Source organism: Primulina eburnea, chromosome 8, assembly GCF_022965805.1.
Source record: "Primulina eburnea isolate SZY01 chromosome 8, ASM2296580v1, whole genome shotgun sequence".
Lineage (NCBI taxonomy): Eukaryota > Viridiplantae > Streptophyta > Magnoliopsida > Lamiales > Gesneriaceae > Primulina > Primulina eburnea.
Genome location: NC_133108.1, coordinates 10,129,889 through 10,156,866, shown reverse-complemented (window position 1 = coordinate 10,156,866; position 26,978 = coordinate 10,129,889). Strand labels below are relative to the sequence as shown.

The window sequence follows — 26,978 nt, the reverse complement described above, 5'->3', positions numbered from 1 at the left end:
AGTGTTTATTCAACCCCCCCTTCTAAACACTCTTCACCCGATTCACCGATCCTATCACATGTCTTATATTTTTAAAATTTTCGTATCACCGTATCTGTATCGTATTCGATATGATACATGTATCCATGCAGCATACGTAATAGGCTCCTCATTTGTTTCCTTAACCATCAGTCAAAACTTTCGATCTCGTAATTTTTATATCTGTCGTACTTGTATTTTCCATAAATATATAAATATATACAAAATCATTAGAACTAAACTGAAAATATATATATATCATTACTTATAACTTAAACTATAAAATATAAGAAAAATATATTTATCATATTATATGTATACCATTACACAAGCACATAGATTTTAGAGATGGGTTATGCAAGCTGTGCATAAATATATATATCTATCATGTTATATCACGAATTTAAATTTAAAATGTAACTCCTCAAACACACTTGCTACCTCAAAATAAAATGCGATGAGAATTTATGGTGATGGTAACAATAAATATATGATACAATCAAAAATTGGAAAAATCTATTTTTTTTATTGATAAAAGTTTTGTTGGTTTAAATTGGCGATATGTTGCCTCGAAAAATCTCGACTCATCATCTAGCCAGTTTGGCTAAGTTACACTTCTTATATATCATTTACCTGAAATTACTATTGTTTTAAAGCTTATCTAGGTCGATTGATCACCACGATGTCAAACAACATAACGGTGAATACACAAAAAGTAGGCCACCCAAAAATGGAAAGCATTTGATGCAACTTACTACCTAAGTGGATGCTCCTGTAGTCTCCCCACGTTTGAATTACTCATCTTTTAATTAAATACATACATACATATACATATATATATATATATATATATATATATATATATATATATATATATATATATATATATATACACACACACACACACACACACACACACTGATTAAAATTCTAAAAGCGTAACATATTTTTTTTAATAAAACAAGGATAAAGTTTCTTATTTTCACATAAACATGTCACAAAAACACTTTTTAGATGGTCTAATGAGTCAATTTTGTGATCACACATGAAAAATTATTAATTTTTATATCAAAAATATTGTTTTTATTATTGTAAATATGAACAAAATTGATTCATCTAACAAATAAAATCTGCAAAACTATCTCATAAATATATTTGTAGTCGAACTCAGTCTCATCTTTTCACTAGGTAAAATATCTTTGACCTAACATCATACCATTTTAATAATAGAAAGTTGTCCAATTGAAAAGTGTGAACTTGAGTAAAATTGGAAAGAATAATAAAAATATTTGAATTTAGGAAATGAGAAATTGAAATCAGAAAAATGTTACATATATGGAGCAAAACACCGAAATGGACCTCGTGGGATTCCAGCCAATTATTTAGCACCACGTGCAAAATCTCACAGCATATTTCAAGGCAAAAATTAATAAAGCTTCCGGGGAGGTTTACAACTCCCTCCACGCATAGACCGTAAGCATTGCACCCCACATTTCATTTCTCAGATCCACAAATGGCGAGTGCTACGGGAGGGGGCGGCGAGAGTTGCAAGGCTGAGTTACTCGGTGCGTCGGAGGTCGACGGTGAGCAGTCTGTTAGAGTAGATGTCCTGTAAGTCAACTGTTGACTAGAGATTTTATTGATTCAGTTGTAATTAACAATCTTTATTTTAATATAATTCATTATTTAATGGTTTGTTATTTTTTTTATCAATATACGAATGTGAACAACATAGATAAAGACTTTAATTATACTTTAATACAAATGAATCGTAATTCGATATTGAAACTCGTTTGTAAACACTGTATGATCTAAATTCGTTCCTAATCTATTGAGCCGCCTAAAACATGGATAAAGATCGCTTGAGCTCGAGATCATCTGTGATGTTGTGTACTGCGTTTCTTGGTAAGGGCATAGAGATGTCCAAATATACAGATGGGTATTCATATGATGAGCAAAAATTTTTATGTTGAATCTTTCGGGCAAAGAACGAAGGACTTTGCTAACTAGACGCTCATTGGAGATAGCTTCTCCAACACTGAATGCCTCATTAGCAATTTCTCGTAGGCGACGATCGTATTCGAGTATGTTCTCAGATTCTTCCATCCTCATCATCTCGAAATTGGAAGTAAGCATCCTTAATCTGGTTCGTCGCACACTCTCAGACCCTTCACAATGACTTTGGAGGATATCCCATGCACTTTTAGCCGAAGTACAGTTTGTGATTAAACTGAACATGTTCATGTCAACCGATGTGAATATAGCATTCTAAGTCTTTGAGTTGTGGTTCGAATTTTGCACTTCATCAGCAGTCCAGTCAGTTTCAGACTTTGGCCGTTTGTCACCCTCTTGATCTATCATGACTGGTGGAGTCCATCCATTGATGACACGCTGTCATGCCCGTTCATCTAGAGATTTTATGTTGTATCTTATTTTGACCTTCCATAGGCTGTAATTTGTACCATCTAGAACTGGTGGTCGAAGTGTTGCGCTTGCAAATGAATTGTCCATTTGATTAGTTCACTATCAAACAAAAACAAAAACCAGAATCAGCACTTAGTATATCAAGAGTAGGCTCTGATACCACTTGTAAGGATTTATTTTGTCCGACAGATATAAAAAATAATGAAAATATCAGTATAGGATGTAAAACAGAGAATTTGGGTTTTATCAGAATAAAATATTGTGCCAGATGTTACAACATTTGAGACAACATGCAGCAGAATATTATATTTTGTAACACAAATTCGCTTAACATAAACAAATGGACGAGATTAAATATGCACAAGTATAAATACTTGTGCGGTGCCTTATGGCAAAAATTAATCACTAGAAAACCAAACCGTTTACAAAAACCTATCACTAGTGATTATTACACAAATCAATTTCCTCAACGCTTTGAGAAAATAAAGCTTTCTAAAAATTACCAACAATATTAAAACATAAATAAGAAAGCAAACTTGATCCCGAAAAGCACGATCAATTAGATGTAATCTTCAGTCAACATCGTTACGGATGTTGTCTGTAGATGTTGGCAACATTCAGAGTAACACGGGATCAACAATCTTCAAAACACAACAATGTCTTTATAGAATTATTTGTCTCGGAAATCTCGACGTACAAAAGTGCGTCAGTTATGAATTCATGAAAACCTCCAAGCGAAGAGTGAAAAACAAAACGGACGACTCCTCTTCAAAACAGCAACGCCTTTTTAGGATGTTTTTCTATGAGAACCATGACGTGCACAGTGCGTGTATATTGATTGAGAAGAGAGAGCAGCCGCATCAATGTCCTTGATCTCTTATATATAGACATAGACTTTATCTTCACAAAGACACCTATTTCATAAGGAAAGTGAGAGTTTAATAAGAAATAAACTCCTTTTAAACATTGATACCATATCTCATTAAATCATTATCATAAATATAATATCTAGAAAAGGCAAACCCAATATTCCACACAATCTTATCAAGAATGAAATTAGATTTAAGGAAGATATTATATCACAAATTATCTAGAAAGGTAAAATCATAATTAAATATTATACTAAATCAAATCAACAAGGAAAAGATAATATTAGGAAAATCAATTTAATATGGAAATTATTTTTCCCTTCGATCTCCCCTTTTTGTCTTTCTGGAAAAAATCAAATCAAACTCAATTTCTCAGTTAAACTCTAGTTAACTCCCCCTTAATATGAGAATTTTTCTCCCCCTGAATAAAATCAAGTTAGTACGAGTGTTGTTTGTTGTGTTGGCAACACCTGAGACAACACCTGCAAAAATCATTAACAGTTCATTAAAACAGAAACACATGAGGGCAACAGAACCTTAACAAAGCAGAACATTAAAAACGAAATCAAGCAAATGTATCAGATAGATGGTATCATTTGATCCTTTCAATTCACAGTCCCTTGAGTTTGAGTCGCATCTTCTCCCCCTTTTTGTCCAGAATGGACAGCTACCTCCATAACCAGACGATAGTCAGAAACTAATTTCTCATAAGAGACAAGATCAGCTTTGGCCCGTAATAACTATCCAAAATTACTGAGATTGCGTCAAAAATTATTTCAAAAAAAATTTCAGAATTGAAACCCACATCAAATTAACACCACTAGAACATCAAAGATCACACATATTCAATTTTTCGTAAAATCTGGATTTTCATCGAATTTTCTTTGTCGAAATACTCATATCCTCGTGACACAACAACATTCACAATGAAATGTTTATGCATGACCTATTTATGCCTAAAACAGAATGTAACAGAAATAGAAACACGAAAACAAATATTAGATATGTTCACAAATGTTTGCAACATCTTCTGACAATATGCACAATTCCAGAAAAACAATTTTGATTCATCTTCACACTTGATGATTTAACAACTTTCTGATCATAGAAGTGGTAGCTCCCACACTAGAAGGACGGTCTTCTTTAAGACTCCTCTAGGTAGCTTTTTCCAATTTCTTCTATTTTACTTTCTGTATGAAATTCAGAAGAGGTAGCTCCCACACTAAAAGCACAGTCTTCATTGAACTCTTTTAGGTAGCTTTTTCCCATCTTTTCTTCTGATACAGATCAATATGCATAATTGATTTTTTTTTGTCTTTTTATTTAATCTTTTCAAGTCACCTTTCGTATGGGTCAATGTCATGGAGTACATGATCATCCCTTAACTACTTTGTGATTTAATCAGATTATTTATCATATCCAAGTGTGTAAGTTTAGATAGAACAAGAAATTGTAAGTGCACCAGAAGATTATGCAACATTGTGATATCACTTCATATACTAGTATGCATGCAGATGCAATATGTCTAAGTCATAGAAATGCACATGGATGTTAGGTGTTGTCTGAGATGTTGTAATATCTGAAACAACATCTATAATGATTATTCAGAACATATGCTAAGAGATTTCTTAAGGTTGGAGAATCTCTCAAACTCTAATGATTTCGTGAATATGTCAGTCAGTTGGTTATTTGTACCAACAAATTCAATTCGAATCAATCCTTTTTCTACTAAATCTCGAATAAAGTGGTGTCTAATGTCAATATATTTAGTTCGAAAGTGTTCTACTGGATTTTTTGAAATATTGATTGCATTAGAATTATCACAATACACAACTAAGGTTTCCCTAACAAAACTTATCCAAGAAAATCGTGAAAAGTCATCAACACACACAAAAGAATATTTTTTACCTCCGAAACTTTCAACTTCCATAGGACCCATAAGGTCCATGTGAAGTAACTCCAGACAGCGTGTTGTCCCAGATGATGGCAACACTGGGTGTGATGCGCGAGTCTGCTTACCTTTTTGAAAATCTCCGCACATAAATAGTATACCAAATGAAAGATTAGGCATACCTCGTACTGCATCGTACTTACTCAAGTTCTTTAAGGTTTTGAAGCTTGCATGTCTGATTTTTTGATGCCAAAGGTCAAGTTCGGTGATTTGCACATGTTTGCATGAAAGATCTTCACCTATTTGGTAGAAATTATCCGAAGACCTTGTACAATTGGCTTATGCTTATCAAATTCGAATTTAATACTTCAATATGAAGCACATTGTGGAGCTTTGGTAGTCCTTCCACATTCAAAGTTCCCTTTCCCACAATCTTTCCTTTAGCTCCCCCTCCATACGTTACTCTACCACAATTTTGTTCAACATAATTGATGAGATGTTCTCTTGAACCTGTCATGTGGCGTGAGCTTCCACTATCAAAGTACCAATGACCTGCAGTGTTAGTTCTCAATGAAGTATAGACAACATTACAATGAGTTTTTACCTTTGGTATCCAAATTTGTCTTACTGTAGGTCGATGGTGGGAGGTGTTGCGGGAAATGTTGGACAACATTCGGGGCAACATCCGACTCGACTTTCGATTCAAGCAGTCATCCCGGAGTTTAAAGCAGTAGGGCCTGATATGACCAGGCTTAAAGAAATAATGACATACGTACCTTCGTTTTCTTCTCTTAGGGACATGTGTAGTATGTTGTCTTTTTGGTGGAGAGCTTTTGGTTGAAGATGTAGTTTGAGATGGTGTGAATGTTTCAGTTTTTCCTTTCACAAACACAGTAGATTTTGAACACTCACCTATTTCAAACACACTGTCTTTGAAACCTAAAACTTTCTTTTCATCCCTTCCCATCAAGAGTATGAAATCAAGCTTGGATGTGCTTGAGTTGAACTTGGATAAAGTTTCAGTTGCCTTTTGAAGCTCTTCTTTGGTCTTACCAAGTTCTAAGTTCTTTTTGCTCAAGATTACTTCAAGTTTAGCAACCACAGCTTTTAGATCAGCGTTCTCCTTCACGAGAGTTGAGTTCAACTTATTTCTTTTGATCCAATCTACAAACAACTCTTCATATAGCTTTTGCACATTCTCAAGAGTGAATTCTTCATCATCACCTTCCACATCATCTTCACTGAAATTTCCAGAAGACGTGGATTTCAAACAAACTGATTTTTCGCAGATGTTACGGCTAGGAGAGGCAACACCTAGGGCAACACCTAAAGGATTCACTTGCAACCAGCGTATTTCTTCATTCCTTGGTCGAAAATGTTGTTGGACAAGAGGTTTAGGAGCTGGTGGTCGAAGTGCTCCGTTTGCAAGTGATGTGTCCATTAAATATTTCTGTCAAAACAAAATAAAAACCAGAATCAGCACTTAGTATATCAAGAGTTGGCTCTGATACCACTTGTTAGGTTTATTTTGTCCGACAGATGCTCGAAATAATAAAAATATTAGTATAGGATGTAAAACAGAGAATTTGTGTTTTATCAGAATTAAATGTTGTGCCAGATGTTACAACATCTGAGACAACATGCAGCAGAATATTATATTTTGTAACAAAAATTCGCTTAACATAAACAAATGGACGAGATTAAATATGCACAAGTATAAATACTTGTGCGGTGCCTTATGACAAAAATTAATCACTAGAAAACCAAACAGTTTACAAAAACCTATCACTAGTGATTTTCACAAAAATCAATTTCTTCAACGAGTTGAGAAAACAAATGCTTTCTAAAACAAATAACCAGAATAAAAACTAAAACAAGAAAGCAAAACACGATGCCAAAAGAAGAGCCAAGAAAAACAATCTTCAGCCAACTTCGTTACGGATGTTGTCTGCAGATGTCCCCAACATTCAAGGCAACACCCGGTATCTGCACTCTTCAAAACATCACGTCTCTCTAAGTATTATTTCTCTGAATTTTTCACAGCGTGCACAAGTGCGTGTAAGTGTAGATGATTGAGAGAGGAGAACACCACGAAAATCTCCCACGAAAAACTCTCACGAAAATCACGTCTACGAAAAACTATCTCCACAAAAACTCCCTTCACGAAAATCTCTTCCACGAAAAATTCGAGACACGAACTCTCTGAATTTTTCTATTCTCTCTACACTCTTCTCTTTATTCGACCTCTTTTACCTCACGTTGATTACCTCCTATTTATAACTTTCATCTCTCCTAGAGATTATCTTCCATAAGGAAATCTATAAAATAAAGAAATCAAGAGTTAAACCAATAATATCATATCTTCAAGATCTTTATCATAAATATAATATCTAGAAAAGACAAACTCAATATTTAAGAAAAATATTATATCACAATAAAATCTTAACATAATTATCTAGAAAGACAAATTAAATATTATACTCAATCAAATCAACAAGGAAAAGATAATATTAGGAAAATCAATTTAATATGGAAATTATATTTCCCTTCAACAACAATGATGACACAATTGAAATTATCCGTTCCTTTTGACCAAAAATGATGTCGATATTTGATGTCTTCATTTTTTTCCAAGAGAAACAAGGAAGAATCGCTGAATGTTACAAGAAGTAGGAGAGACTACTAGAAGGATTCAATGAAATGGAGACAATGCATGAAGTAGGTGGTTTACTTGGTGCTCTCACAGAGGTTAGTTTTGGAGCCCGGTATGATTCTGCATTCCATTTTTAAAGAAATAACAGCAGTTATCTCAAGGGAAACTACGGTAACCGAGGAAAGGCGTAATCTTGATGTCATAATTTTGAGGCCCAAGCATATTGTGGTAAAGGGAGAGCAGAGGAAAAAAAAACAGATTATATAGTTACTCATTAATTATAAATGCATGTAATACAGTTAGTTAGCTACAGATATTAAGACATAAGAAGAGGAGAACATGTGAAAAATAAGACAAGCAATTGTAATATTTAAGTCTACAGAAGTACCCAATCTCTTCTGTTGGGTTATCGATTTTCTCGTGTCCAAAACGTAACGGAAGTTTAAAAAAAAAATTATTTTGACATTCAAAATATTATCTTGGACATTCGTATGATTTAAATTAAAAGAACATAAATCTTTAGTGACTAAATCAATCGGCACCAACTACTTCGGTATTAGCGGATGTGGCTCTTGTTGAATTCCCTACGAACTTTTTTCAAACTCTTCTTGCCTCAATCTCCTAATATGGTCCACGACTGGATTACTTGATCCTTTTCTAACTTGTACTAGAAAGTATAGAAGATATTTTTATGTTGGAGAACAAAAATTGAGAGACGGCTCAAAACCTTGAAAAATTGGAGTGGCCGAATTTTTTTGAGAAAAGGGAGTGCGATTTTCGAAAATTGCAAGGAAGAGAATGGAGGTTAGTGGAGGTAGGGTTATGGCTCTCATTCCTTAAAACAAAAGCCTTAACCTAATTACCTTAATTGTAGATTTGTGTTCCATAATTAACATTAATGGGTTTGATTAATTAATTGGACTAGTCCAACTAGTTTAATTAATCATATCAAAGTCCATTAAGAACTTTAATTATTTAGTATGTTAGACTTGTACTACTACAAACCCATTAAACATAATTTCCACTATATTTAATTTAATATTTAATAAACTCAACTTGTGAGTTTAATAATTTAAATTCTCAAATTTTATAAATTCAACTCTTTGAAATTTTTTTTCTCCAAATTTTAAATATCATAAATTCAACTTCTTGAATTTATTCTCTCAAAATTTAATTATCATAAATTCAAATCGTTGTATTTATTATATCAAAATTTTATATAAATTCAACTCATTGAATTTATTCTCTCAAAATTTAATTATCATATATCCAACTCCTTGAATTTACTATTTCATAATTATATATAAATTCAACTCAATGGAACAAAATGTTCCAGTGCTTGTGACACCGTTCAGGGATACAGCTAGCTATGGGTTCACAACTCATTGTGATTCAAGATATTCTCTTTTATTCGGGCCTACCGTAATTTGCTCATTCCAAGCACCAACATTTGATAATAAGAATGTTGGAAATCATTTTCTGAAAAAACCCATCTAATCATGGTAAAAACATCTAGTAGCATCACCCCATGATTCCCTAGGTATCACTGATAGTGCCTGCAAGAACCAGTCGGTTATGATTAACATACAGTACAGTCCCTTCATCTCATATATCCCGATCGAATCTGCAACTATTGGTTCATCGAGGGTTGCATATTAAATTCGATAGCTATCTGATACAATCATGAAATATTCATAGTGTCATCGCATGCACAAATAGATAACTCTTTCCCTAATGCACATCTCACACTCTGGCCAGAGATTTCATGCACTACTATTTCGTTAGATCACATATGATATTCACACTCTTAGGTGAGCGGTGAATCCCTGACTACAATGAACTTGCTCTTACACATTTCGCAATTGCACACAATCGCCACCTTGTGACCTCTACGGAGTCGGTAAACAAGTCAAAGCACAATCCTAGTATGTAGAGTTTCAGTGTTGTCCCGAGTCGTAAGGAATAATCATGTACAATCACAACCACAGACTTTTCCTTTCGATTTATCCATCTGCATGATTTGACATCTCTATGCTCATACCATGAAACACGGTACACAACATCACATATGCTAGTCTCAAGCGGCCTTTATCTTTATTTTAGGTGGCTGAATCGACTAGGAACGAACTTAGAATATACAGTGTTTATATATAAGTTTCAAGATCGATTTACGATTCATTTATATTAAAGTATAATCAATGACTTTATCTATGCTGATTGCATAAGTATACAGATAAAGCAAAATGAAATCATAAAAATTTAAAATATATTAAAATAAAGATTGTTTATTTCACTTGAGTCAATAAATTCTTTAGTCAACCGTTTGTTTGCAGGACATCTACTCTAACATCTTTTCTCTTCAACTACTGAATTCTCCGAGTGGTGGCCTTCCTCGAATAATCTTTGTATCAATTTGCATGTGAATCTGTGACTAACTGAGTTTGGTTTGACACTCCAACACATTTAATACAAAGTTCATCATCCCAACTCATACACTGTATGACAATAATGGAAACACTAAGATAAACTTTGGCAAGTCCCTTTTTTTAATCAATTTATGTAAGTAAAGAAACATTGTATAAGTTGGCCTGGGAAAAGAGTCTTAGTTGTTCCCAGCATTATGTTTGACAAGCATCTTGGTGGCAGAGAAGTGTTGAATCATAATTCTTTTAAGTAGCTAATAGTCTTCTAATGGTGATTAAGGACTTAATTATTGATAAAGCATTCTTGCATCTTTGTCTTTTATTCTCCAATTTCTACCAGGATGAAATGAAAGCAGTATCCAGGAGTGAAAGGATGGCTATTAACATCTCCAACATAGCCAACTTATTCCTTTTTTTTTTCTAGCAAAAGTTTATGCTTCAGTTGAGAGCAGATCTTTGGCTGTCTTTGCGTCAACCATGGATTCTTTCCTAGACCTGTTATCAGGGCTGATTCTGTGGTCCACTTCTCATGCCATGAAAAATCCGGACCAGTATCACCACCCAATAGGAAAGAAACGGATGCAACCAGTGGTAAGCCTTCACATGGTATTCTTCTTTATAAAAAATAAGGTTGTGCTGGGATGGTGGGATTTGAAGTTATGGATTTCAAATCTATTTGGTTGTTTAGATAAATTTATGTTAGATGAATTTTAAATTCACTCCAACCTTACACATGTGTCAAAGCAACAGTGATTATGATGAATTTTAAATTCACCTGTTACACTTTAAAAAAAAATTATTTTACACTTACGTTGACTTGTTGGTCAAACTTATCTATATTTCAATATTAAATTTGCTGGATAAACAGGGGAGTGGTTCATTCTGGTTTTAGATGAGAACTCACATTTAGCCCAGTATCATATCTTTGATATAAATGGCTGATTATTTTTGGGTTTGGTTGTCTCAGGAACTGCCAAAAGAATAGGTTGAAGTTTGTACCCACTGGTGCCATATTTGTGAGTCCTGTCACTTATAACTTGAGAAATGGAAAAGCAGAGCCTTCCATATCTCATGTTTTTAAACAATGCATATCCAGAATTGACTTTAAGAAATTTGTAAGTATAATATGTCTTTTCGGTGCAGTTCATACTGTCTGTTGGATTAAATGATCCTAGATTGCACGTCATCTTTTTTTTATGAAGATGTTTCTTTCTATGTCACATATAGCAATTTATACAATCAACACATGGACGAAACTGTTTTTGAAAACGTCCTGTCTTTGATTGGAAAAACATCTCCGCCAGATTTTCTTGCGAAACTAACATATCTCATATGGAACCATCACAAAGAGGTCAAGTACATTGATACTGTGAGAGCATACACATTTGGTTGTCATTACTTTGTGGAGGTCGACATCGTGTTGCCTGAGGACATGATGTTGAGTCAAGCTCACAATATTGGTGAAACATTACAAGAAAAGCTCGAGCAACTACCTGAGATTGAAAGAGTTTTTGTTCATATAGACTTCGAATTCACTCATAGACCAGACTACAAGAACAAAGTATGATATATATATCGTTTTGATGATTTGGGTTCGGTTTGCTCGGGAAACAATAAGAGGGGCAAACTGTTTTAAATAGCTTTTCTCAGTATAACTTAACTTAGTCAACTGCTTGTTCTGTCTTCGTGGCCTTTGGATACATTGTTGCCCAAGCAATGCATTTGCAGCCAAATTACCTATTTTACCGTTTGATGTAATGAGCAATGGCCAATCAAATAATTTGGGCTGCTCATTGAGCTATACCTTGGGCTAGAAATTTTTTTAATTTTGGTCCAAACACTTCAATGGACAAACAATTGAAAAATGATGGGATGCACAGAAAATTGCCCCCCCTACAAAACATCATATATTTAGGTCTAGTGTCCATATGATACAAAACGTGGAAGACAAAAGTGGTGAATCATTCTTAAATTTATCGAATTAATTTTCGAACAATTAAAATTTAATTAAGATAGGTCAATCGGATCTTGGTCAAACATTGTTTCTGATTGGTGATATTTTCAATTTTTTTTTAAATTGACCATTAAATATATATAAGCTAAAAAAAAAATATTAAAACTTGAAAAAAAATTAAGCGAAACAAGCAATCACTCCGAAGTCCAAACAAGGCCCAGATACTTAGCAGGGGCATAACTGTAAATTAACAACACAGCGAAAATTAGGGTTTCGCTGTGTGTATATATGGACTCCCTTGTACATCTAGCTCCATGCCTTCTTCCCACTGTTCTCTTAATATCACAAATTTTCACATTTATTTTTGAGATCGGAGGCCGTTGATGCAGAATAATTGTCCGTACCATCTGAAGATCTCTTCATGAGATCCCTCTGATGCGACTCCTACATATAGTTCCTGAGGTCTCCCTCTCCATGTTCTTGATTTTTCCTCATTTTTCGTGTCTGCGAATCTTCAAATACGGTTAGGAGGCGTTGATGTCGAAAGATTATACCATCAAACGATGAAAGCTCTGATATTGGGCTTGTTGATGAAACAACAATCATTATTCTCTGAGCCTTCGATTTGATTTCTGTTTCGTTTGTGCTTTCGATTTCGTTTTAATTTTTTTTTTTTGAGATTCAGGCAACAAATTAGAGTCACTGATGCACTCGATTCGTATATGGTGTTTTCAGCGCTTTACGTTGCCGATAAGAATGTGTTTTGTGCTGAGATTCTGGCAGCGGCTTCGGTCCGGTGGAGCTGCTGCATTCAGATGCACCTACATTCAATCCTCGTCGACTTGATTTTATTTATTCTTTATGGATTAATGTCTGGAATAATTCGATTTTCATTGGAAAAAATCGAGATGCGGATTTCGATCTTTTTGCAAAGTTTCAAATTTTTCGACCTCCGGAATCCGAAAACATGATGTTGAAATTGTTTTGAATAGCAGCGCAGAAAACAGAACTTGAATAAGTCAATAGGTATTATTTATTCATCTCGAGGAGTATAATTTTTTTCTTTTTTTTAAAACTATAAATTAGTTTTAAATTAATTTTTTGCATCCATTTATTTTTTAAAATCCAAAAATTGAGTCTCAATTTACGTTTTTTTTAAGTTGACATGGATTTGATTTTAACAATTCTAGAGGTCCATAATATCATTTTCAACTTATATCCTTTTTTTATTTCCTATCATCGGGAATCTCTATTTTCAAAATAGTTTTCCAACTCACGTCTTTTAAATATTACCAAATATTTTATTTAACTATTTTTTTCATTTACAAACACATATACATATATAGTTATTTAGTTATATATTATATTGTTCAACTGAATTAATTCGATAAGTACAATATATTAATAATTATGTATTATATTATTAAAATAAAATAATTAAACGTATTAAAACAATGAATTTATTTGGTCATCAAATTGCAAACAACATACAATAATAACCTTACAGACAAAAAATATAAATCAAGATAAATGGTCGATACAAATATTAATAATCTGAATTATTATTTTCTTCTCACAAATGGTCGATAAGAGCATTCTTAGTCCATAGTGAGCTGATTTATATTTTATTTGATGATGTCGTGCAAGAAACTCTTGAAATCGGATATGCTCATCACGTGCAATTTCAACATTTGGGGTGGGTGTTTCGTGATAATATGTGACAATTGGCGCATCATCATCCCTTTCATTTTCAATAATAAAATTATGCATTATAATGCATGTTGTCATGATATCAAGCAAGACTCGTTTGCTCTAGACTCGGGTAGGTCCAGTGATAATTGTTCACTTTGATTGCAGTTCACCAAATGTTCGTTCAACATCTTTTCTATAATTTTCTTGTCGTTCTACAAAATATTTCATTTTTGGATCTTGTGGATTGTGTATTGTTTGCACCAGAGTGGTCTATTTTGGATATATACCATTCATAGTGTATTATTTTCTTTGTATGATATAGTTAGCGGCAGGAGCTACCCCATCGGCCAAATTAGCAAATATATGATATTTTGATAACACATTAATGTCATCGTTTGAATCTGACAAACCAAAATATGTATGTCATATCCACAACTCTTAATTTGCTACAACTTTCAAAATGATTGTTGGTTTTCCGTTACGAGCTGCATAATGTCCGGTCTAACATGTATGACAATTTTTCCACTTTTAATGCATACATTTGAGGCTTCCTAGCATCTTTGGAAATCCATGTTTTCCAATATGAAGATTCATTTCAATGTCCTCGGCATTAGGAGCCGAGGATACTAGTCACAAAACATCTCCACCATGGCTCGACAAAATATTTTCAATATTTCAATCACATTAGACTCCTCGATTTTTAAAATACTCCTCGATGTTAAGATAAGCATTGCAGCAGTTATCTTCTGGTATGGGGACTTTAAATCACATCATCTCTCTAATAGGTAAATGCCTCCTTTTCTCCTGAATTTGTTGGAATTATTTGCAATAAGATATTGGTTGCAATTGTAATCGCGAATCACATCCACACAAGTTATTAAATTTTTTGTATTTTAATTAAATTGTTTTAATTGCATTAATTAATTATGTTGTACATATTGTCATGTTTAAATTACGCTTTTCTATATGGTTGTAATAAAATGTATTTTTAAAGGTTATTCGAGTTGGGATCGAGAAACGGAGACCGATGGTTGAAAAATAGAAAATATTTTTATTGTTTATTTGTTTTTAATTATTTAAAATAAGGGTGATGCTTTTTTTATTTTTGAAAATATGAGGTTTTGAGATGATTTTATACGCTGAGACGTAATTTTTACGGTGTTAAATTTTCAACAAAAATACGAACGCGTTGGCAACTCGGCTAATAAATTCACAAACTTTTCTAAACAAAATTATTTTTAATATTTTAATTGATCACTAATGAGCTTAATTGAGTCTAATTAACTACCTAATGGGCCTAAGCTTGTTTAAGGATTAATTAACTATATAAATGCAATTAACCCACCCCAAACCCCCTTTGACACACGCCGACACACAACCATCATATTTCAAAATTATTTCCACCAAGTTTCCCTCAAATACACGACACACACATGCAATATTTTGAAGGGAAAAGTTGAAGCTTTCAAAAGAAAAATCAAGCAAAGGCCGTCCTCGTCATCGTTCTTCAATCGCCAACGTTAAATCGTGCGTAAATACGCAAATGCGCGTTATATTCTCCATTTGCTCATCATCAAACCATAGTAATTGTTTATGCATAATTTTTAAGGAAAAACATAGCACACAAGTTGAAATTTTCGTAACTACATGTCCTCTGTGTTCTAAACTTGTGTTTTTTTTTTTTTTTTCCAAAAATCATGTTTTATGTGTGGAAGAAGGGCCTGCCATGAATATGAAGGGTTAGGGAGTGTTTTTACATGTTTTAGAGAGTCCTAAATCACACCAATATGTTGCACACGTGAATATAAAAGAAGCTAGAACCAATTGAGCATTAACATAGATGGTGGGGCTCGGTTGAAAGAAAGGTAATGCATGGGGGCAGGTGGCTCGACCAGGTCTGGTGGTTGGGTCCTAGGGGTCATGGTTAGGTCCTAGGAGGGCTAGAGCTCGAGCCTTGGGCTGGGGAACAGTCCACGTGAAGTGGGACTCTCCCCCAAAGCACCGCAGGTACTGTTCGGGAATTCCAGGGGCTGTAGCTCGGTTTTGGCTGGGCTAGGTAGTCTGTCAGGGTCCCAGGGAGATGGTCCAGGGTTGGGGCAGGTCTGGAGTGGCTTGGGTCGCTGTTGGCTCGAGGGAAAATTGGAACCCGTGAGAGAACAAAAGTAGCGCACAGCTTCTGTTGGCTTCAGGCAGCTCGTGCGCGCGGTCCAGGGGTTGGGCTCGTCTGGCATGGTCTGGCCGTGGTCCAGGGGAGGTTAGGGTCATGAGGGGTCAAGTTGTCAAGGGTTGGAAGAGTCCTAGAGTCACTAGGAGTTATATGCAAGAGTTCACCCATGCGCAGGTTCTGTAGCTTCTGTCCAGGAAGTTTTTGAGCGGGCCAAGGACTTGTTTTACGGGTTGGGCTTGGTCAGGAGGGTCCCTATGTGGTTTTCCTAGGGTTTGGCTCAAGGTGGCTCGGGCGCGGCTCGAGTAAATTGGGAGATGGCTCGGTGGTTTCGATTAGGTGTCAATATTTCGAATTTTAGAACAAAAAATAGATCCATGGGTCCACGGGTGTGGCTCATGACTCGGAAGGGTAGAATAAATCATAAAAAGTTATGTTAAAAACTTGGGATCAAAATAACGAGTTTTGAATTTATTCAGGATTTAATAACCGCACGAAACGCTAATTAACGAGTTAATTGAAACGCCTAGTTTTAGGCTTTATAAAATTATGAAAAATTATATTTTAAATAATTATTAGAAGTCTAAGTTTTTAATTTTGGAATTTTATATTAAGTTTTGGTTTAATTAAGATTAAAACGCAGTAATACGAGTTATTTAAAGATTAAATTAAAAGTCTTCGATTTATGCTAAATAAAAATATGAAAAAATTCATGTAAGCTTAAATAATTATTTGGGACATGTTAGAGTCAATGAAATTAAGATAATGTCAAAAACGTGAAATTATACGTCAAAGGGTAAAACAGTCTTTTTACACCTAAAAATTAGTAAACGTCATGGCAGTGTCTCGAATGCTGTTTTATGTGCTAATATGATTATTTTCAATGGCTATGGATGTTTATGGAATTTTATATGTTAATATGATTATTTTAAATGTTAATAAGTATTTATATGTTAAAATGTTATTTTTAAAATGTATATGGATTTTTTGATTTAACGTGGACATTTAAAAGACATGTTGTATACTTGGTTTAAAAGAAAAACGTTATATGTATGTTTAAATTTTTATATAATGATGAGAATATGAAACGTTGAAGGAAGTGAAGTAATTGTGACTAATACGATGATATGTTAGAAATTTCGTGATTGTTATGGTCCCAGTGAGAGCCCGAATATCGTGTTTCCTTGGATACGAACATGTAGATGTATACGATGATATGTTAATATGTAAGGCCAAGGCCCAGTTGACCGGTGAGAGTGTTGCTGGTGTCCCCGCCGTCCAGTACTGTGGTTACATGTAGATGGATCCATCGCCCAACAAGTAGACGTAGACGTATATGAGCACGAAAGTCACAATTAACGATCTGAATTCAACGAAAGGAAAACAGAATACATATATGTTAATGATCATATGAATATGTTGAGGATGATACGTATATCTATACTATATTATTAAGTGTGAGGACATGATAATAACTACCTAGAGAGGACATCAAATTTTTTTATTCTTCTAATTTTACCCTTATATGATACTAATATTACACTTTTGTTTTTTTTTCTAAATTTCAACACACACTTTTATTTTTATTTTTTTTATTTCAACCATTCAAATATCAATTTAATCTCTCCATAATTTGTCAAATTTCACTTTTGTCCATCGATAATGATAAAAAATATTGTATCACATACGCATTGCGTGTGTAGAGTAACTAGTGTTGATGATGATACGAATATGTTGAGGATGATATGAATATGAATATGAATATGATGATCTGAATATGTGGATATGAATATGGATATGTTTATGTTTATATGAAAATGTTTATGTTTTTAAAGTTTATGCATCATGAAAATGTTTATGAAAATGGTTATGTTTAAAGTTTACGCATCTTCATGAAAACGATATTTTAAGTAGAAATATTTTTCACTGTTGTATGTTATCTGTATATGTAATACTCGTTATCAAGAATATGATGTGTTGAGTCTTTAGACTCACTAGGTGTGATTGATGCAGGTGATTATGATAATAATGTTTATGGAGGTCTTGATGGTTGCTAGACTGAAGGTGCACATAACCCGAGGACCGACGCTAGTTTTCCGCACTAGTTATGGATTTATGATTTTAAGTTATGTTAAAAGATTTTACGACTTTTTATTTATGTTTTGAGATGTTATAATATGGGCTGTATTTCTCAAATATATAGTTGTTTGTTTTATTTTATAATGATATCCAAAATATTTTATGTTATTTGGTGGTTCAGCCGATGCTAGGAAAGTTTTTAAAAAAAATTCTAATACTTTTTAAAAAAACGAATAAGCAGACGTTTCAGGGAAAATCCGACCTAACACATCTCCTTTCTATACGAAGTAATCGTCAATTTGCAAGAATAGGCGATGAGACATTCGAAAACTTTGCCTGAACATTGACTCATTGTACATTGGAAACTCTGAAAAATAGTCATTGTACAAGTGTTGTTCAGCGGCCAATCTATCTCGATTAATCACAATATGGCCTAGTAATCTACCTTCCATGGTGCAAATTATCAGCTTCTTGGAAGTAATTGACGACAACGGTAGCACTACTTATTAGTTGGGTTAAAATCATTTGTTGTTGGTCAATGAGATGAATTTCATTTTTTATCTTGGCACTAGGCTGCTCTTCACCATCAGGTGATGATGAGGATGCATAGAAAGAAAAATTTAAAGACCTCCTTCATGAAAATTCATTTTGAGTTGGATAAGTAAATGATGACCAAGTCAAGGGAATTAAATATTCATTTTCAGTAAGCTGAGTAAATGTCACGGGTAGTATATTTGCAACAAAAGGCAAAGTATGGGTTGTGTCATTGCAATAAAATCCGAAGTTGCCTAGTTGTGTATTTGTCCTCTATCTTAAATAAATGATGTGAATTGTAGTTTAGATATGTTACATATATCTTTAAAAATTTTAATTTTTTTTCTTTAAAATTTGTCACGGGTTGTGTCATTGCAATAAAATCCAAAGTATGAGTGGTTTAATTGTGCTTTTGTAATAAAATACATAAGTATTTTTTACGGGTTGTCTATTTGTAATAAATACCAACTCACGGATTGTCTATTTCCAGCTGTCACGGGTTGTCTAGTCGCAATAAGAGACAACTCATATGTCAACTCTTGTCTAGCTGCAGCTGTCACGAGTTGTTTAATTGCACCTGTCACAGGTTATCAAATATGCATCGTATAATCTAAATACAGTTCTATCAATAAATACCTTCAGATCATATTTTGTATCTCCAGAAAAATCAATCCAACTAAGTTAAATTTCTACCGTCAAATCAGATATCCTTTAATCCAGACCATTGACCCATATTTCTTATCCAAAGTAAGAAACCAAGATAAAGTAAACTTTGTCACATCAGAAGGGTTTGTTTTATTTTGTAGTAATGTCGTTTGGGTTGGAAAATGCGAGAGTTACATATCAAAGACTCGTGGACAAGGTTCTCAACTCGGTCGAAATGCAGAGGTCTACGTGGATGATATTTTGGTGAAGTCCAAGAGCTCGGCTGACCTCATAGTCGACCTCTTGGAAACCTTCGCCACACTAAGGTCTTATAGTTTGAAGGTGAATATCCAGAAATGTGTTTTCAGGGACCGGAAAGTTTCTGGGCCACATGGTATCAGTAAAGGGAATTGAGACCAAACTTGAGAAAGTCAAAGCCATTCAATCTATCACCTATTGGAATATCCATGAGGTCCAAAACTTCACCGGAAGGATGTCGCTTTATCACAATTCATATCGAGGGCGGCACATCGCAGTTTTCCCTTCTTACAGCTTCTCTGGATAGCTAAAAAATTTGAATGGATGAGGAATGCAAGAAAGCCTTTGAGGATTTGAAGAAGTATTTGGCTGAGCTTTCAATATTGACGAAGCAGTCTTAGAAGAGCAAATATACGTCTCTCTCTCAGTCACTGAAAGGGCCGTAAGTTTGATCCTGATCAAATAAGAAGGTCATATCAGAACCTACATGTTACATTTCCAACACTCTTAAAGCAACTGAGCTCAGACACATTGTAGTGGTGAAACTCGCCCTGGCCTTGGTAAGAACAACTCGGTTATTAAGGCTATACTTTCTATTTCATCCGATTATGGTCCAGAACAATAGCCATCTTGGGAGAATAATGACTCCTGTGGATATCTCGGGACGGTTGGTTCAGTGGAGAACTGAACTAAAATAATATGATATACAAAATGGCCCAGGTTGGCAATCAAGGCACAAGCCTTAGATGATTTATTGGCTGAAACTTTGCATGTTGAAGTTAAAGATTTGTGGAAAGTGCATGTGGACGGCTCATCAATCAATGAAGGCAGCAGAGTGGGAGTGTTGTTGACTTCTCTGAAAGAAGATAAAGTTTAAGAATAGTTCGACAGTTGGGAGCAGCTCATGGTGCACATTTTTTCTGATTCTCAGTTGGTAGCTCAACAACTGAATGGTTCTTATGACATCAAAAATGACAAACTGGTATAATACATGAAGGTAGTTGAGGTAGCAAAAGAACTCTTCACTGGGCTCACATTTAAGCAAATTCCCAGAGAAGAAAATGAGAAGGCTGAAAAGACCTCTAGATGAAAAAATTGATGACAGACAGGTGATTTAGATCTAGCTGAAGAGAAGAAAGAAGCCACAACTATTAGGATGGAAGCTTACAAATGATGCATAGCTCGGTCCTACAACTGGAGGGTCATTCAGTGGAGCTTTCCAGTTAGAGAGCTGGTTTGGAAGAAGATTCAAGATGTTGATGTTGGGAAGTTGGATCCTAGATGGGAGGGCACATTCAAATTGATAGAAATGCTCAATTCTGGTTGCTGCTACCTAGAAGACCTAGAAGATAGACAAGAAGTTGAAGAGACCGTGAAATGCTTATCGACTCCACAAATATTATTTGTTTTGTTGTTTTTAACTTCATTTCTTTTATTAAGCACTTTTTCAAGAGCACTGTACTTTGGTTTTGGGACAATTCACCACAAGATTGCATTTTTTCATTAGAAACTATTGTAGATAAGGATTTTCACCCAACCTCAGCTCAGAAGCTCTAATTACGTCAGGACTCAGCTCACCTTGATTACGCCAGATTTATAAGGGTTTTCACCATACCTCAGCTTGGTAGCTCTGATTACTTCAGGGCTTAGCTCACCTCGGTTTTGTCGGACTTATAATGGTTTTGACCCGATCTCAACCCAGGAGCTCTAATTATTTCAGGGCTCAGCTCATCTCAGTTACCTTGAGCTTAAAAAGATTTACACTTGACCTGAGCTCAGGATCTCTGATTACTTCAGGGCTCAACCTCGGTTACGTCAGGCTTATAAAGGATCTTAATATGCTCTCAATTCAAGAGCTCTAATTACATCAGTACGTCAAGGCTCATCTCACCTCCATTATGCCAACCGACGAGCTCTAATTATTTATATGTAATGCCAAGCTCCACGAGCCGACTGACTTCTCTCAGCTTAACCTTTATTAGGTTATTATTTATTTAGGTGCTTGGCTGAGCTCCCAGAGCCTGGTTGACCTATCTCATGATATTTTTGTTTGGTTATTATTTATTCAAGTTATTGGACAAGCTCGCAGAGCCTAGTTGACCTCTCTCAGGATGACTTTTGTTTGATTATTATTCAAGTGTTTGGCCGAGATCCCAAGCCCAGCCAATCTGTCTCAAGATGATCTTTATTTGGTTATTATTTATTCAAGTGCTTGGCCCAGCTCCTAGAGCCCGACCGACCTCCCTCCTCAGAATGAATTTTATTTGGTTATTTATTTAAGTTATTGACCGAGCTCTTAAAGCTTGGTCGACATATCTCAGGATGACCTTTATTTTTTTTATTTATTTAAGTGCTTGTCCGAGCTCCTAGAGCCTGCGCCAACCTCTCTAAAAAATGACTTTTATTTGATTATTTATTAATTGTTGACTGAGCTCCCAGAGCTCGAGCCGACCTTTCCCAAAATATTTATTAAGTGTTGGCTGAGTTCTATGAGCCCGAGCTGACGTATCTCAGAAATGATTTTTATTTGAGGTATTTATTAAGTGCTTGGCCGATATCCATAGCCTGGCCGACCCCCCAAGACATGATGTCAACCAAGACCATAATGACTGATATCACTAATTAAATTAAAGATAAGGTCAGATAAATTAAAGGCTATAATGAAAAACAACAAGTCTAAAATGTCTCTGAAAGAGCTTAGTACAATTACAAAAGAATATTACATTTACATCTAGGGAATCTAAGATTGTATTAGCGCTAACTAAGTCCAAGGGGTTCTCTCAGAAGGATAGTCAGTTGCTTTAAACTGATCTTGGTAGCCATTGAAACCAATACGGAAAAAGTCGAGGGCCTTGTCCTCGGTGAGCTTGGGAAACTCCTCAGATTTTAGGAAGAGCTCTTTCAAACACTCTGCCCTCTGGCCAACTCCGGCCTTGCTCTTCCGCGTCGAGCCACTTGCATACTGCAACTCCTCTTTGGTAGACTCTAGGTGCACCTGATAAGCTCGGCATTGAAGTCGATACTCATATCTTCTTCCCTCATTTTAGCGTTGGCTGCATCCTTCTCAGGTAAGGATGAGAGCTCAGCGGAGGTGACCTGAAAGACCTGGGAGTCCCTGCTGAATTGTTTTCGGAAATTATTAGCCGAAAGGTCACATTACGTTTAGTAGGGCTGTCTGAAACAAAAAATAAAATTTAGTAAGACTATGAAAGAAACCAAAGAAAGTACCAGAGAATATTAACCTCAGTGTTGACACTGTTGGATCTTATAGTGACTCAGACCAACCCAAGCTATGGATATAGTCCGCTTCAGACAGTGGAGGGACGTCCTAGAGCACAATAACTGGCAGAAGAGTAGGCCCGATCCCTACGATCCAAAGATCATCTTAGTACATATCAAAGAGGTTGGAACGACAGTGGATGACCCGACCATGACCATCTGGCCTGACATAGCAAAGAGGCACAACCTCTGAATTGACCAACCCCACTGCCCCAAAGAACAAGTTTTGGGGACTCGCCTTTTCTGAACTAAGCTCCAACGAGGCTCCGATCCTCTACAATATGTAACAATATGGACATGTTCAGTATCAGCTTCACCTGTCCCCACCTGGGACTTACTCTGGCCCTTTGAGGCCGAGCTGAGCTTCTGCTTCTTCCTCTCGTTGGCACGCTTGATTAAAGCGCTCATGGCTCTGTTTGCTGCACAAGAGAAGTTCAGTTAGAAGCCTTAGAAAATAATCTAAGGCAAGAAATGCCGAGCGGTTCGATATCCATACCCTCGTTGACCTGGCTAGTCACATTGGCCGAACTGAGCACGTAATAACATAGGATGTCCTTAGCAAGAAGGGTCGGGCATGGAAGCGTCGTGCTCTGATGGCCTAGAGTACCCCATTAAATAAGAAGTACTTACAAAAGCCAGAGGGGGGGAGTGGGGAGCTCAAGAAGAGCAAGGCCGGAGTTGTCTTGAACTGCTACACATGGACCTTATAGGTTCTATGGAAGTGGAAAGCTTTGGAGGTAAGAAGTATTCTTTTGTATGTATCGATGATTTCTCACGGTTTTCATTAGGGAAAAATCGGGCACTTTTGATGTGGTTAAACAGTTAGTCACAAGAATCACAAACTTCCATAATTTGAAGGTGAAAAGGATCAGGACTGATCATGCTAAGGAATTTGAAAACACTTCATTCTCATCTTTTTGTGACAGAAAAGGAATTTCACATGAATTTTCAGCACCAAAAACCCATAGCAAAATGGCATTGCCTAACGCAAGAACAAGACGCTGCAAGAAATGGCTAGGGTGATGCATAGCTTCGAAGAATATTTCAAAGCGTTTTTGGGCAGAAGCCCTTAATACAGCTTACTATATCTCGAATAGAGTGTATTTGAGAAGTGGTTCAACCATGACTTTTTATGTAATAATCATGAGAAAGAAGCATAATATTAAATATTTTCATATTTTTGGTTGTTTTTTATACTTTGAATGACATGAATCAACTTGCAAAATTTGATTCAAAGAGTGATAAGTGTTTGTTTTTGGGATATGCCATTAATAGTCGGGCCTATCGCATGTTTAATTTAAGAACTAGGACTATTATGGAATCTATTAATATTGTTTTTGATGACTGTGCAGATCTAAAAAAGAAAATAGTTGAAGATTATGTGGAAGACCTTCTGGAAATTCTTATATCACTGGAAAATACAGGTGTTGCCCCAGATGTTGCAACACCAATCACAATATGTGACACTGAAGTCACTGAATCTGAGGAAGAAACGCACAGTGATGATGATGCAGTAGATGATGGACATAATATTCCAAGTAAAATTCAGAATAACCATCCATCATCTCAAATAATTGAAAATATGTGTGGAAATGTACAAACTCGAAAGAAAGAAAAAGTGGATTACCGCAAAATGGCTTATATGAATGAGCTCTATGTACTCACAAGTCAGATTTTCATGTTTTATATCCAATTTCGAACCCAAAAATGTTGACGAGACTTTAAAAGACGAATTTTGGATTAATGCAATACATGATGTGCTTGAACAATTTGATCCAAATGATGTGTGGTACTTGGTTCCACCTCTTGACCATGGTAATATAAATGGATTTTCTAAAATACAACTGATGAGTCGAGAAACATTATTAGAAACAAAGCAAGGTTGGTTGCTCAAGGGTACACAGATTGAGGGGTTGACTTCGATGAGATCTTTGCTCCTATAGCACGCATTGAGTCAGTTTGACTACTGCTAGCCATTACATGCTATATGAAAATCAAAATTTTGAAATGGATGTCAAAAGTGCCTTTTTAAATGGATTTCTGTGTGAAGAAGTGTATGTTAGACAACCTAAGGGTTTTGAGGATCCACATCATTTGGATCATGTTCACAAATTGAAGAAGTCATTTTATGATTTGAAGCAAGCACCATGTGTGTGGTATGGAAGATTGACAAAGTATCTACTTGAAATTGGCTTCAAACGAGGTGAGGTAAAAAAAACTCTTTTTATTTAGAAATCCAAAGGTTAAATCCTTATTTGTCAAGTTTATGTTGATGATATAATCTTTCGTTCTTCATCTCAAATGCATGCTGATGATTTTGTTGAGTGTATGTCATCTACTTTTGAAATGAGCATGGTTGGTGAGTTGAGTTTCTTTCTTGGTTTGCAAATTAAACAAGTGCATGATGACTTCTTTCTGTGTCAAAGTAAGTATGCTAAGAATTTGGTTAAGAAATTTGCAAATGAAAACATCGAACACATGAGATTGTGTAAAGATGATGTTACCAAAAATGTTGACAACACTTTATACCGCAGCATCATATGTAGCCTCCTATATTTGATAGTCAGTCAACCCGACATCATGTTTAGTGTATGCTTATGTGCTAGATATCAAGCCAATCCTAAAGTTTCTCATCTAAAACCTGTGAAGCATTTTCTACGTTATATAGAAGGAACAATTTATTTAGGATTATGTTACACTCAATAAACTAACTCCAATTTGGTAGGATTTTCTGATATTGATTGGTCTGGTAACTTAGATGATAGGAAGAGTACATCTAGATGTTTTGTTTTTTTTATCTTGGCAATATTTTATCTTGTGGCATAGTAGGAAACAAATTGTGTTTCACTTTCAACTGCTGAATCTGAATATGTGACAGCTGGAAGTTGTTGTTCTCAACTGTTATGGATTGACCAAATGATAAAAGACTATGAGCTTAAGGTGAAACTTTAGTTGTGTACTGTGATAACTCTAGTGCAATCGATATTTCAAAAAATCCAGTACAACACTCTCGAACAAAACACATTGACATCTGAAATCATTTTATTTGAGATTTAGTAGAAAAATGATTGATTCAAATTGAATTTGTTGGTACAAATAACCAACTGGCAGACATATTCACAAAAGCATTAGATTTCGAGAGATTTTCCAACCTTAGAAAATCTCTCAGCATGTGTTCTGCCTAAACATTCATAGATATTGTCTCAGATGTTACAATATCTCGGACAACACCTAACATGCATGTGTATTTTTTGGACTTATGCATTATGCAATTCATTCATACTGTGATATGATGTGTTGCAATAATGTTGCATAATCTTCTGGTGCACTTACAATTCTTGCTCTATTTAAACTTAAAACTCTGGGATATAATTAATAATATGATTAAATCACAAAGTAGTTGAAGGATGATATTTGTACTCCACGACATTGACACATACGAAAAGTACTTGAAAAGATTGAGTAAAAAGAAAAATCAATTATGAATATGCTCTGTATCAAAACAAAAGATTGAAAAAAGCTACCTAAAAGAGTCCAATGAAAACTGTGTTTTTAGTGTGGGAGCTACCTCTTCTGAATTTTATACAGAATGCAAAATAGAAGAAATTGGAAAAAGCTACCAAGAGGAGTCCTAAAAAAGACCGTTCTTCTAGTGTGAGAGCTACCACTTCTATGGTAAGAAAGTTAATAAGTCTCCAAGCGTGCATAAAAATCAAAATTTTCGGATATGGATGTGCTATCAGAAGATATTGCCAACATTTGTGAAAACACTTCATTTGTGAACATATCTCATATTTGTTTTCATATTTCTAGTTCTGTTACATTCTGTTATTAGGCATAAATAGGTCATGCATAAGCATAAAATTGTGAATATTATTGTGTCATGAGGGCATGAGTATTTCAACAAAGAAAATTTGATGAAAATCCAGATTTTACGAAAAATTAAATATGTGTGATTTTTGATGGTTCAGTGGTGTTAAATCGATGTGAGTTTCAATTCTAAAAAAATATTTGAAATGATTTTGGATGCAATTATCTCAGTAACTTTTGAAAGTTATTATGGGCCAAAGCTGATCAGGTCTCCTATGAGAACTT

The 26,978-nt window shown here is 35.0% G+C and overlaps 2 long non-coding RNA genes and 2 other non-coding genes across 4 annotated transcripts; all 4 read left to right on the top strand.

The window, feature by feature from the left end:
- The first annotated feature begins 7,766 nt into the window (after nucleotides 1–7,766).
- On the top strand, nucleotides 7,767–10,823 carry LOC140838867 (uncharacterized). Its single transcript, XR_012119670.1, has 2 exons — nucleotides 7,767–7,950; nucleotides 10,619–10,823. It is a non-coding gene; the product is annotated as an uncharacterized lncRNA (long non-coding RNA).
- A 1,731-nt stretch (nucleotides 10,824–12,554) lies between these two features.
- On the top strand, nucleotides 12,555–13,158 carry LOC140837787 (uncharacterized). The gene is made up of 2 exons (XR_012119459.1): nucleotides 12,555–12,694; nucleotides 12,968–13,158. It is a non-coding gene; the product is annotated as an uncharacterized lncRNA (long non-coding RNA).
- LOC140840368 (small nucleolar RNA snoR117) lies at nucleotides 12,608–12,698 on the top strand. Its single transcript, XR_012119956.1, has one exon. It is a non-coding gene; the product is annotated as a small nucleolar RNA snoR117 (small nucleolar RNA).
- On the top strand, nucleotides 12,762–12,852 carry LOC140840367 (small nucleolar RNA snoR116). The gene has a single exon (XR_012119955.1). It is a non-coding gene; the product is annotated as a small nucleolar RNA snoR116 (small nucleolar RNA).
- Nucleotides 13,159–26,978: the final 13,820 nt, after the last annotated feature.